This window comes from Aquarana catesbeiana, unplaced genomic scaffold, assembly GCF_042186555.1.
Source record: "Aquarana catesbeiana isolate 2022-GZ unplaced genomic scaffold, ASM4218655v1 unanchor46, whole genome shotgun sequence".
In the NCBI taxonomy this organism is placed as follows: domain Eukaryota; kingdom Metazoa; phylum Chordata; class Amphibia; order Anura; family Ranidae; genus Aquarana; species Aquarana catesbeiana.
This window is the reverse complement of record NW_027362702.1, coordinates 221144-234937: the sequence shown is the minus strand read 5'-3', so window position 1 is coordinate 234937 and position 13794 is coordinate 221144. Positions and strand designations below refer to the sequence as shown.

The 13794-nt window shown below is 43.7% G+C and overlaps 3 non-coding genes across 3 annotated transcripts; 1 reads left to right on the top strand and 2 right to left on the bottom strand.

The window, feature by feature from the left end:
• Window positions 1-12807: 12807 nt before the first annotated feature.
• Window positions 12808-12879, bottom strand: TRNAG-UCC (transfer RNA glycine (anticodon UCC)). The gene has a single exon. It is a non-coding gene; the product is annotated as a tRNA-Gly (tRNA).
• Window positions 12880-13120: 241 nt separating this feature from the next.
• On the bottom strand, window positions 13121-13193 carry TRNAK-CUU (transfer RNA lysine (anticodon CUU)). Its single transcript has one exon. It is a non-coding gene; the product is annotated as a tRNA-Lys (tRNA).
• A 371-nt stretch (window positions 13194-13564) lies between these two features.
• Window positions 13565-13650, top strand: TRNAY-GUA (transfer RNA tyrosine (anticodon GUA)). The gene is given in 2 exon segments: window positions 13565-13601; window positions 13615-13650. It is a non-coding gene; the product is annotated as a tRNA-Tyr (tRNA).
• Window positions 13651-13794: the final 144 nt, after the last annotated feature.

Here is a 13794-nt window from a genome sequence, read left to right as displayed (position 1 = left end):
CAGCCTATTTCCTACAAACCCTCACATACCAGGCCATCTTCCATATAGCTCTTGCTTTGCTTCAAAGAGTCTTGAAAAAAAAAAAAAAAATATATATATATGCTCTCATATATATATAGTATTTCAAAAAAGTGAGTACACCCCTCACATTTTTGTAAATATTTTATTGTATATTTTCATGTGACAAAACTGAAGAAGTTACACTTTGCTACAATGTAAAGTAGTGAGTGTACAGCTTGTATAACAGTGTAAATTTGCTGTCCCCTCAAAATAAACCAACACACAGCCATTATTGTCTGTGAAAATGTCCAGATGGGGCAAAATTAGACATTTCCCTCCCCGGTGTTATGTGACTTGTTAGTGTTACAAAGTCTCAGGTGTGAATGGGGAGCAGGTGTGTTAAAATTGGTGTTATCATTCTCACGCTCTCATACTGGTCACTGGAAGTTCAACATGGCACCTCATGGCAAAGAACTCTCTGAGGATCTGCAAAAAAGAATTGTTGCTTTACATAAAGATGGCCTAGGCTATAAGAAGATTGCCAAGACCCTGAAACTGAGCTGCAGCATGGTGGCCAAGACCATACAGCTGTTTAACAGGACAGGTTCCACACAGCACAGGCCTCGCCATGGTTGACCAAAGAAGTTGAGTGCACATGCTCAGCATCATATCCGGAGGTTGTCTTTGGGAAATAGATGTATGAGAGCTGCCAGCATTGCTGCAGAGGTTAAAGGGGTGGAGGGTCAGCCTGTCAGTGCTCAGACCATACGCCGCACACTGCATCAAATTGGTCTGCATGGCTGTCGTCCCAGAAGGAAGCCTTTTCTAAAGATGATGCACAAGAAAGCCTGCAAACAGTTTGCTGAAGACAAGTGGACTAAGGATATGGATTACTGGAACCATGTCCTCTGGTCTGATGAGACAAGATACATTTCTTTGATTCAGGAGGTGTCAAGCGTGTGTGGCGGCAACCAGGTGAGGAGTCCAAAGACAAGTGTGTCTTACCTACAGTCAAGCATGGTGGTGGGAATGTCATGGTCTGGGGCTGCATGAGTGCTGCTGGCACTGGGGAGCTACAGTTCATTGAGAGAACCATGAATGCCAACATGTTCTGTGACATACGTAAACAGAGCATGATCCCCTCCCTTTGGAGACTGGGCCACAGGGCAGTATTCCAACATGATAACGACCCCAAACACACCTCCAAGATGGCCACTGCCTTGCTAAAGAAGCTGAGGGTAAAGGTGAGGGACTAGCCAAGCATGTCTCCAGATCGTAACCCTATTGAGCATCTGTGGGGCATCCTCAAACAGAAAGTGGAGGAGCGCAAGGTCTCTAACATCCACCGGCTCTGTGATGTCATCATGGAGGGGTGGAAGAGGACTCCAGTGGCAACCTGTGAAGCTCTGGTGAACTCCATGCCCAAGAAGGTTAGGGCGGTGGTGGAAAATAATGGTGGCCACATAAAATATTCACACTTTGGCCCCAATTTGGACATTTTCACTTAGGGGTGTACTCACTTTTGTTGCCAGCTGTTTAGACATTAATGGCTGTGTGTTGAGTTATTTTGAGGGGTGGGGCAAATTTACACTGTTATACAAGCTGTACACTCACTACTTTACATTGTAGAAAAGCATAATTTCTTCAGTGTTGTCACATGAAAAGATATTATAAAATATTTACAAAAATTTGAGGGGTGTACTTACTTTTGTGAGATACTGCTGATAATTGTTTTGGGTCTGCACTCTGCCTCTCAACCCCAGAAATGGACTTGACCCCCTTGGCACAACTGTATGGCAATGTTAGTGTAAGACCACCAGCTGTAGTAACAGATAGAGTCTCACACAAATTGTAAATTAACCACATAAACAGTTTACTGAAAGAAACTTATTTAACACAATAGACACAGGGGTCATTCCAATATAAAGAATGAAAGTAATAACAATCAAGGTGTATGTGAAAACCAAAACTCAATGGTCACTTGAGGAGCATATGCAGACAGGCAAAGAGTGGGACTTATGCTCAATTTGATAAAGCCCTGATATTGAGCACCTTCCCACTCCAACCTCAGAGCACACACCAAACCTGCAGAAAAGTATTAAGCACCATGCAGCAGTGAAATACAATACATTTGTCCATGTAGTGTACTCAAGGGCTCCACCTAGATTTCAGTAGACTGTTCAGCTCTGTGAACCTGAAGTTGTAATGCTGTATAGGAAATGTCAAAGTCTCTTTTCTTCTTCCTTTTCAGCTAGCTTAATTAGATTATACTGCAGTGTTTGTAAATCCAGGTAAGGAAACAAGTAGGTAGTAAATTAATTATAGAACTGATGTGCTGATAACTGAAAGTTTGCACATAGAATACACTTGTAGAGCTTCTTCTTCTATAAAGGTTGCAACTCAATATTCACTTTGCAGTATAGAAAAAACAACCTTGAAGTTAGACTGTACACAGTCTATGTCTGAATGAACTCACTCCTGTGGGACTACAGATCCCAGCAACAATATGGAATTTGTTTACATAGTAACAGTGCACTGTATTTATCTGGGCAAGTGCCCGCTCACCAACACAGGTCCAGATGCTTGCAAGGCTCTTCACCCGATGCCTCAGTCTGCTCCAAGCTGGCGCCGTCACACTGCGATGCTCCCACTGATGGCTGATGTAACTGTAATGCAGGAAATCTTTAGAAATCTTGGATCCTCTGGTCCATCCGCACACTGGTCCAGCTGACTGTGCTCTGGAGCTCCTCAGAGGCCAAATTATTCCGCTCCACACCTTCCAGGCCGAAGTCTGTCAGCCACACACAGACTTCCCTGCAGAGAGGCTTTGAATGGCGTCCCAAGAGGCCGGAAACATGCCATATCTGTCCTTTTATTTGCTTACCCAGCAGGCTTTTTGGTGACTTGGCCTTGTGGGTAGGTGAATTGAGCATTGTGGGTAAGTAGTTCACAGACTGGGTTATAGCACATGAGTCACTTCCTCCTTCACTACATCTCCCACAATGCTTTGTATCATGGCTTAATGAAACCAAACAAAAGTCTTAATAACATTAAATAGAATGGACACTAGAGAGAGCCAAACTCTTATTTAAAGAACATCACATTATTACATAGTAACTTAGGTGACAAAAACCCCTGCGCTACATATATATATATATATATATATTTTTTTTCTTTTTATGAGTGAGAACATGGGGCTCATTCAAAAGCAATTTGGCAAGCAGTGCCTTGTATATACAAATAATTATATAATTATATAACAATAATTAATAATATATTATTATTACATTATAATAGGGCAAATATATGCATACTTAATTGATTCATCTTACTCATTTGGGTTTATGTATTTGTATAATGTACAACAGTTATTCATTGTGTTATGTTTGTTTATATCTATTGAAAATATATTATTAACCACTTCCCGCCCACCCTATAGCGGATTGACGTCCGGGAAGTGGTTCTGTTATCCTGACTGGACGTCATATGACGTCCAGCAGGATAACATGCCGCAGCGCGCCCCCAGTCTGACACACCGCTACACTGATCTTGGTAAAAAGCCTCCGGCGGAGGCTCTTTACCACGTGATCAGCCGTGTCCAATCACGGCTGATCACGCTGTCAATAGGAAGAGCCGTTGATCGGCTCTTCCTCACTCGCGTCTGACAGACGCAAGTAGAGGAGAGCCGATCGGCGGCTCTCATGGCAGGGAGGGTCTGCGCTGATTGTTTATCAGCACAGCCCCCCCGCAGATCACCACACTGGACCACCAGGGATCGCCACTAGGACCACCAGGGAAGGGGCAACATGTGGATGGCCAGGTATGTACTCCATGGCCATCCACATGTGCCCAGTGTGCCAAATCTGTGCCAATCAGTGCCCACAAATGGGCACTGATTGGCACAATTATGTTGCAGTGATGCCCAGCAATGCCACCCTTAGGGGCATCACTGCAAACAAGTAATGCCATCAGTGCCACCCATCAGTGTCCATTCATGCCACCTGTCAGTGCCCATCCGTGCCCATCAGTGCCCATCTATCAGTGCCCATCCGTGCCCATCTGTGCCAACTATCAGTGCCACCCATAAGTAACCATCAATGCCACCTATGAGTGCCCATCAGTGCCGCCTATAAGTGCCCATCTGTGCCACCTATGAGTGCCCATCAGTGCCGCATACCAGTGCCACCTATCAGTGCCCATCAGTGCCACCTATCAGTGTCCATCAGTGCCGCCTATCAGTGCCCATCATCAGTGCCCATCAGTGCCACCTCATCAGTGCCACCTCATCAATGCCACCTCATCGGTGCCCATCAGTGCCGCCGTATCAGTGCCCCTCAGTGCAGCCATATCAGTGCCCGTCATTGAAGAAGAAAACTTACTTATTTACAAAAAGTTTTAACAGAAACAAAGAAAAACTTTTTTTTTTTCAAAATTTTCGGTCTTTTTTTATTTGTTACGCAAAAAATAAAAACCGCAAAGGTGATCAAATACCGCCAAAAGAAAGCTCTATTTGTGGGAACAAAATGATAAAAAATTTGTTTGGGTACAGTGTAGCATGACCGCGCAATTGTCATTCAAATTGCGACAGCGCTGAAAGCTGAAAATTGGGCTGGGCGGGAAGGTGTCTAAGTGCCTGGTATTGAAGTGGTTAAGAAAAGGATAGCATGTTTGTAATACTATGAATATTTTTAAATGTATAGGAAGTTTAAACATACCAATGAAATAATCCTTGGGGTTTTCGAGTGCCAAATCACCTCATTCTCAAAGAATGTGAGAGTTAATTGTGTGGCCTAGATTTGCTCAGAAGCTATATATGCCATGAGGAGACAGAAATCTAGCGAAGTCTGGCAGATATGTCAAGAGGCACCCTTATCAGATTGATGTTCTTCTTCTAGGCTGAAGTCAAAGGTCATTTGGAGATTGATTTTGACATGCTAAATAACATTCTAATATCATTTTTAATCCTACACTGCCCCCTGTTGATCACTGTGCGTAAGGAAAATACTGCCCTCTGTCGGTAGTTATAGGGGAATTTACATGCTATTGATGTCATTCATTACGTAGTAGTGACATTCACACCCACTTTTTCAGGAATAAAGGGTGTATACAGATAGCAGACTGGAGGAGGAGAGAACGAGAGAAGAACAGAAATATCAGAAAGGGAAAGGCCCATTGGGATACACAGCTGATATCTCTCAAACAAAAGATTCTTATATTTCTGGTAAAGTATAATTTTTTTCTGCCTATTGGTAATTGAATTATTTGAACATACCTATAACTAAACAAATTAGTCCTTGTAGCCTACAGATTTGAATTGAAATATAATTTAATCTGCAGTATGAATTGTTTTCCTTTTAAATCAAAAAGAGGGATACCAAATTTGTATTATCTCATTTAAAATTGATTAAAAATGATGTATGTTTGTATTAAAAATTATGTATGTTTAGTAATTTATCTTTACTTAAATATAAGTCTTGGTTAAATCACTAAGCTCTGTGCACGGTATAACATTTTCCCGTGTGTTTTTAAAGTTTAAGCTTGCAAGATCTGTTTGTTTGAGAGAAGTCAAGTGTTAAAATCATCACTTGTGTGTTTTCTTAATCTGCAGAGTCACTGAGAGTCTGGTAACTATTTACAAAGCAGTTACTAAGTTTAAAGACATTTTTATTTTAAAACTAGAGCTTGTAGTTATATTCTCATCATCTGTATTACCCATATTATTCACATTTGGATTTATATTCTGTGTTTATTACCAGTTATGTTTTATATTATTTTGCAGTGTTTTTTTTAGTAATAAAGATATATATTTTTGCACATCGTTGTATTCCTTCATCTTCAAATTAGCGCTGCCCCTTTTATTTGCCTACCCAGCAGGCTGTTCTCTGACCTGGCATTGTGGGTAGGTGAACTGGGCATTGTGGGTAGGTAGTTCTCAGACTGAGTTTTAGCACTTGAGTCACTTCCTCATTTACTACATCCCCCACAATGCTTTGCAGCGTGGCTTTAATGAAACCAAACAAAAGTCCTAATAGCATTAAATAGAAAGGACACTAGAGGGAGCCAAACTCTTATTTAAAGAATATCACATCATTTACATAGTAACTTAGGTGGCAAAAACCCCTGCGCTACATCTAATATATCCAGAGGGGGTTAAACCCCATTATTTGGAAACTGGTTTTACTAACCTCAGTATCTGAGCGGTACTGTGTCAAAAACAAGACAATTTAAACAAAGTCATAACATATGCAAGTAAGTCTTTGTCACCTGTAGAGGTAACATTTAGTGACTGTGAAAAAGCATTACTGGCCACAGTCTGGTCCCTTCAAAACTTTAGAAGTTACATTCAGGGTGAGAAAATCAGAGATGGTAATTTGTCAAACACCAGAATAACTGCTTGGACATTATCTCTACAAGGATGCCTATTGGAAATCTGGTATAAACAAAATAAAAAGTGTCCAGTAGCTCAAGGACTTGCCAAACTTCGTGATTGTGCAGCTCCTTCTCATAAAGAAGAGCTGTTAGATGATTTCTTAGAGAAACAAATTTCTTCCCCTTACAAAGCATATGATGAGGATTACTGTCCTCTACTCCCATGTGTATACGTTGATGGCTGTGCTTATCACACCATCGTAGGGGATGAGAGAAAACTAGTGGCAGGTATTGGAATCACTTGGACAGGTGAATTCCCAAATGTATCAGTAGGATACAGCATTGGTGCCAAGAGTAGCCAGGTGGCAGAATTAGCAGCTGTATACAAGACTGTTCTAATTGCTATAGAGCATAATATTACCAAATTTGTTATAGTCACAGATTTCAATTATTATAACGGTTTTGGCGAGTATCTGCTTACTTGGAAGAGAAAGAACATGCTGCAATCTAATAACAAACCTGGTAAACATGCCAAATTGTTTTGCACCATAGATGAATTAGTCAGTAATAATGAATTAACCATTTATTGGAAGAAAACAAAACTTCATTCTAAAACCCATAACATAGACAAAGAAGTTAATGATCTAGCTGACCAACTTGCAACACAAAAAGTTGCTCTACCTGTCTGCGATTTCCCACCTGACTCTTCATACCCTCTGGTAACTGCACAAACTCCACTCTTCTCTCAAACACTGGACTACATTGCCTAACTGAACTCTAATTCTGCATTACTAAGAATTTGAAACTGATGTCTATATTTGCTTGTTTATTTTTGAAAGTGTCACTTATTTTGTATTATGCTGCCTTGGACAAGATCAAACATTTAACCTTATCCTGTTGCCCCCTCTTGCATTGCATTCTGTCCAGGCCAGTTGTAAACCCCACCCCCCACGAGCCTGGTTTTATCAGATCCTAATTGAATAATTGTGAATCTTCCCCCCACACCATCCCAGTATAAATGTAGTTCATTTCTTGGGACGGCTGGCGAGGGTTTTGGCTGGCCACTCCTTGCGCAAAGTGTCACTCCGGCGACAAGTGTTTGGCACTTATACACAGGCACTTTGACTAAGGCACTTCTACAAAAAGGTAAGTACAGACATTAATGTTCCACACCTATTTTACAGGAAGTTCCCCTTCATCCTGTAACTTTCCTCAGCCTTCCTTCTATTCCCCTCTCCACACCCTCCAACATGCTCACACTAATCTTTGCAATGACGTGCTCTCTCCTCAAACTCTCATTTCTTTACCCCCCTCTCCAGCCAGCAACCTGTACATATTTCCCTCTCTTCTGTCCTCTCAATAATACTGCACTTATCACCTCCTGCTCATTCTAAGCCCACACAGTATCACCACTTCCACTCCACTACAGCATCTGCCCTCCTATAACTCCCACTCCTGCCTTACTACCCTCCTATTACTCCTAATGTCTGGGGATAATGCACCAAACCCCGGCCTTCATGCACCCAATTCCCACCCCCAAAATTGGCTGTCTACCTCCTCCAACAGTAGTCGTAACTCCCACCTTCTCATCCCAATTCTCCTGATTTCATAAGTCAGCCCCCCTCTTTCATGTGCTCTCTGGAATGCCTGTTCAGTCTTCAACAAACTAACTTTTCTCAGTGACCTTTTCCTCTCCAAATCCCTTAATCTATTTGCTATTACCGAAACCAGGCTCCAGGAATTCTATACTACCTCTCCAGCTGCCCTGTCCCACAGTGGCCTCCTCTGGACTCACTCCACCAGACCCAGTGAACGAAAAGGAAGTGGCGTCGGACTTCTCCTCTCCCCACAATGCACCTTCCAGGTTCTTCCCACACCTCCCTCTCTTTCCCCCTGCTCTTTCGAAGTGCACTCCAACGGCAATACTCTCAACCTCATATTCTCCCATCTCTGCACTCCCTGCAACCTAACACCCCCTTTCCTCTCTCTGATCACAACCTTATCTGTTTAACACTTTCCTTATCTCCTACCTCCCATGCTGTCAGCCCACAAACCACTACCGACAGAAACCTTCGAAACCTCAACCCTTCCCTTCTTCATTCTGCTACTGATGGCCTTTACGACAAAATCGCACCCCTGTCCTGCCCAGACCTAACCACTTTCATTTACAACAACACGCTGTCATCCTCCCTAGAAGTGCTTGCTCATCTTTCTACATGCAGAACCAGGTCCCATCTGCCACAAACCTGTCAAACAGATGACACCAGATGTCTCAAGAGATGCAGCTGTGCTCTTGCACGAGCATGGTGTAAATCTAAATCCCTGCAAGACTTTACCCTCTACAAATCTGCCCTTCTCAAATACAACTCCTGCCTCCACACTGCTAAACAAACCTACTACAACACCCTCATCAAAACCCTCTCATCCAAACCTTGTCAACTCTTTTCTACCCTTAATTCGTTACTTCACCTCCCACGGCCCCCACCCACCAACTTGCTTACCGCTCAATAGATTGCCAACCATCTCAAAAGAAAAATCGACACAATTCGCAAGAAGATATCCAGCATTCAACTTCATCCCCTATCCAACACATCAGGTCCAACACCACACTCAATACTCTCCTCCTTCTGCCCAGTTACCACCGATGAAGTTGATAAACTCCTCTCCATGGCCCACCTCACCACCTGTCCCCTCACAATTACTGCGACCAACTTCCCACTCTATCCTAAACTCCCTAACCCACATCTTCAACCTCTCCCTCTCCTCCGACACCTTTCCTTCCCCGCTCAAACATGCACTGGTTTCCCCTTCCTTAAAAAACCCTCACTAGACCCCATCTGTTTGAATAACTTTAGACCCATCTCCCTGCTCCCATTTGCCTCCAAGCTCATTGAACACCTTGTCCATGAGTGAATGATTCGCTACCTCATGAACAACAAACTTCTTGACCCCCTACAGTTCGGCTTGCGTCCACAACATTCCACTGAAACTGCACTACTAAAACTCACCAATGACCTACTAACTGCTAAAACCAATGGCCATTACTCCATACTCATACTCTTAGACCTCTCTGCTGCCTTCGACACAGTTGACCACCTGCTCCTCCTCAGCAAACTACATTCCCTTGTCCTCCGTGATTCAGCTTTATCCTGGTTCTCCTCCTACCTATCTTAGCGCATTTTCAGAGTCACTTACAATTCCATCTTCTCTGCTCCTCTTCCTCTTTCTGTTGGGGTACCCCAAGGCTCCGTCCTTGGGCCCCTCCTATACTCGCTCTATACCCTTCCCTGGGCCAGTTGATAACCTCCCATGGCTTCCAATACCACCTCTACGCCAATGACACCCAGATCTATCTCTCCACTCCTCAACTCACCTCCTCACAGATCTCAAACTTACTGAATGACATATCGGTATAGATGTCACACCACTTTCTCAAACTCAATCTTAATAAAACTGAGCTTGTTATATTTCCTCCCTCCCATGACTTTACCATTAAGATCAACAGCACAACCATTGGTCCCTCCACACATGCCAGGGTGCTGGGTGTAATCCTTGACTCTGACCTCTCCTTCAGCCCTTACATCCAATCACTGGCTAAATCCTGCTGCCTTAACCTCCACAATTTGACCCTTCCTGACTAATGACACCACAAAGCATTTTATTCACTCCTTGGTTACTTTCCCGTCTTGACTACTGTAACTCTCTCCTTAATGGCCTACCCTTACGGAGGCTATCCCCCTTCAGTCTATTATGAATGCTGCTGCTAGACTAATACACCTCACTAACCGATCCATGACTGCTGCTCTTCTCTGCCAATCCCTTCACTGGCTTCCCCTACCCCACTGTCTAAAATTTAAAATGCTAACCACAACATGCAAGGCCATCCACAACATTGCCCCAGCTATATCACCAACCTCATCTGCAGATATCACCCAAATCGTCCCCTCTGCTCCTCCCAGGACCTCCTGCTCTCTAGCTTCCTTGTTACCTCCTCCCATGCTCGCATTCAGAACTTCTCCAGAGCCTCCCCCATCCTCTGGAACTCCCTGCCCTGGTATGTCCGATCAACCCCTAACCTGTACACCTTTAGGAGATCCCTGAAAACTCACTTATTCAGGGAAGCCTATCCCACACCCACCTAACAACTGTACCTGAGCTACCCCCATCAAATCATTCTCCACATCTATTACCTTTTGTACCACCACCCCCTCCCTTTAGAATGTATGTTCTCCAAGCAGGGCCCTCCTGTCCCTTTTGTATTGAACTGTACTACTGTACTGTAATTGTGCTGTCTCCCCTCTACTTTGTAAAGCACTGCACAAACTGTTGGCACTATATAAATCATGTAGAATAATAATAATGTCAATCAATTGCGTGCTTGTCATCCTAAGTCCCAAGTGAGAAAGCTGGAAGGTAATGTAGAAGAGACTTAAAGTGATTGTAAGGGTTTTTTTTTTAAATAACAAACATGTCATACTTACCTCCACTATGCAGCTCGTTTTGCACAGAGTGGCCTCAAAACTCATCTTCTGGGGTCCTCCCCACATCAGATAACCTCCAAGGAGAAGTGCTCTCCCGGGGGGGTTACCTTGCATGCACACTCCCGAGTCCAGCATTTGTGTCCATAGACACGAATGCTGGACTCAGCCCAGCCCCGGTGCTTGCGTCATTGGATTTGATTGACAGCAGCACGAGCCAATGGCTGCGCTGTTATCAATCTATCCAATCAAAAGTGGGACCTTGTGGAGAGGTCAAAACAGGGGGCTGGAGAGCCAGTCACTGCTAGGTGTTTTTTCACCTTAATGCATAGGATGCATTAAGGTAAAAAAAAGAGGGTTTACAACCCCATTAATAAGTATCTCAAGAGAACGTAAATGTAATGATTTGACAGTGTGACAATTCTTTCTCAACTTACAGATTTTCATGTCTAGAGCTTCTACATATTAATATTGATCCTGGCAATCATATTTAGAAAATGTAAATATTAATTGACAAGAATATGTATTCATACTATCTATTTACTCAAATAGAAAAAGATTGACATCCCAGACTAGATCGTTGGTTGGTAAAACCAATGATGACTACCAAAGACACACCGATCGTATGGATGGCGTTAATCCTTGGTGCCCAGTTCTGGATGGAATCTGTCATCAAACCGGATCCTTCATCAGGAAAAAGATGCTCCAGGATTCTAATTGCCGGAAAGAAAGATTTGCTTCATAAATCCTTTGTGTGCTTGGCTTCAAGGATATCCATTGAAAAGAGGGATAATATATCCAATTTTCAGCTTGTGGAGATGCAAGAATGGATAGACTGAAAAGATTCTTAAATTTCTGTATTGTTAGCATTGTTTTCACTATGCTCGAGATGGTGGAATTAATATAAGGCCTAATCTTATTATTTGTATATATGTTTCAATGAGCCGAGGTGAAGCCATTTTGTGCTTTTTCTTAGGAAGTTAAACTAAGTTCATAGCTGATGAATAGACACTGTTACTAGAGTTTTTTTTGTCTCTTAAGAGCTCCAGTGCACATTCTCCCAGGTAATAAATTTTGAAGAGTCTTAGTCAAATAAACAAGATAAGGACCAGGGGGGCTAATGTTTATGTTATAATGAAACCAATGTCTCATGTTTCAAGTGAACAATGAACAGAAACACGTATATATAAATATATTTTTCTTTTCTTTTCATGACTGAGAACATGGGGCTCATTTAAAAGCTATTTTTAAGAAGTGCCTTGTATTCATTGCAAATAATTATATTAAAAAAAATTCCTAATATATTATTATTACATTATAATAGGGCAAGTATTTCTCCAAATGTTCTGCTTCTCCCCAGTTTGTTTTCGTGACCTTGTGGATGTTTAGCCAAGACCCAGTCTGGCTAGCCACAAGCTTTCAAAGCACACCTGAGAGGGTCTGTAGACTCTTTTTGTTGTTACCCGCGTCAGCCCGATATTGCAGAGTCCTAAGAAGCCCCAGCTTGGGTTCCAGTGGGTGGTGTGAGCCAAAAAGCAGATAGCGGTGTGTGTGGGTAGGTTTCCTGTAGGCCTCCTTGCCCAAATGCACCCCTTTCCTTGCCTTGCAAGACACAGTCCAAAGCGGGTCATTTGCTATTCGATGCCTTCGTCACCGAATAGCAAATGGTGCAATATGATGCCAGCTAAGGGTGTTAGCGTTGTTGCCAGATACTTAGCAATGTTGTGTGTGACAGAGTTGATTCTCTTTGGGAATCAGTAGTCAAAATGGCTGAACCTTGGCCCTGGATAATGCTGGACCTCCTGAGCGAGTTAAAGCATAAGGCCAGAGACTTTTCGAATGCCGAAGAAAGTCTCCACAGTTGTCGCTAAGCCAGGATATCTTAGGAGCTTTCTTCAAGGACCTGGATGACTTGGGTCTTTGCTTAGGGCCGCTTTGCAAGGCCAAAAAGGGATAGGAGTGCGTTGGCCGGGAATCGAACCCGGGTCAACTGCTTGGAAGGCAGCTATGCTCACCACTATACCACCAACGCAAGGCTGTCCGGGGCCTGTGCCACTATCTCTATCCAATTCGTGTCACACGTGGCGCTGATAAGAACCACGCCCCAGCGCAAGGTCAACTTGCTGCCATACGAATTGACCACTAGAAAGATAAGCTCGAAACATTTCCCCGTTTGTAGAGGGAATGGAAGAGAAGCCAGTCGATATGGTAAAGGTGGGGCCGTGCAGTGCGCATGAATGCCACTGACTGGGCCAAAACGTTGCGATGCCATACGCCCAACGTGGGGCTCGAACCCACGACCCTGAGATTAAGAGTCTCATGCTCTACCGACTGAGCTAGCCGGGCTAAGACGCTGCCTCCCGTGTGGCCTCTTGCTACCAACTGACGCCAAACACTTTTTGCTAACTTTCGGCCCAATTTGTTTTGATAGACGCAATGCGCTTCCAAACACTCCTGCGCTTACTTGCTGTCAGGGAGGTACATCACCGTTGCTGCTGTGGTTTTTGGGCTCCCAACAAAACGCGGTAGGTGCTTCGATTGTGTTTTCTCGCTGTGCAAAACGTGAAGCCGAGCTTTCCCACATCACAGCTGCCAAGGCATTTGACCTTTCAGGCAGAGGCGGCATAGACCAATCCCTCAAGGCAGAAGGACTAACGCAAAGGGCAAAGCGCTGGCTTTGAATGCAAGGAGTCACGGGCTACGACCCACCGGCGGGCCCTTCGATAGCTCAGCTGGTAGAGCGGAGGACTGTAGCGTCAACGTAGTAATCCTTAGGTCGCTGGTTCGATTCCGGCTCGAAGGATGCCCTCTTTTACCCTGCCTCTCTCCCCCTTTAACTAGAAGGCACTCTAGAAGGCACTCTAGAAATGTGCAATTGGGAAGCCTTTTAAGGAACTTTGTTTTTATTATTCATGTCTCCCTCGGCCGGTGCGCCGGCCCTCGGCGT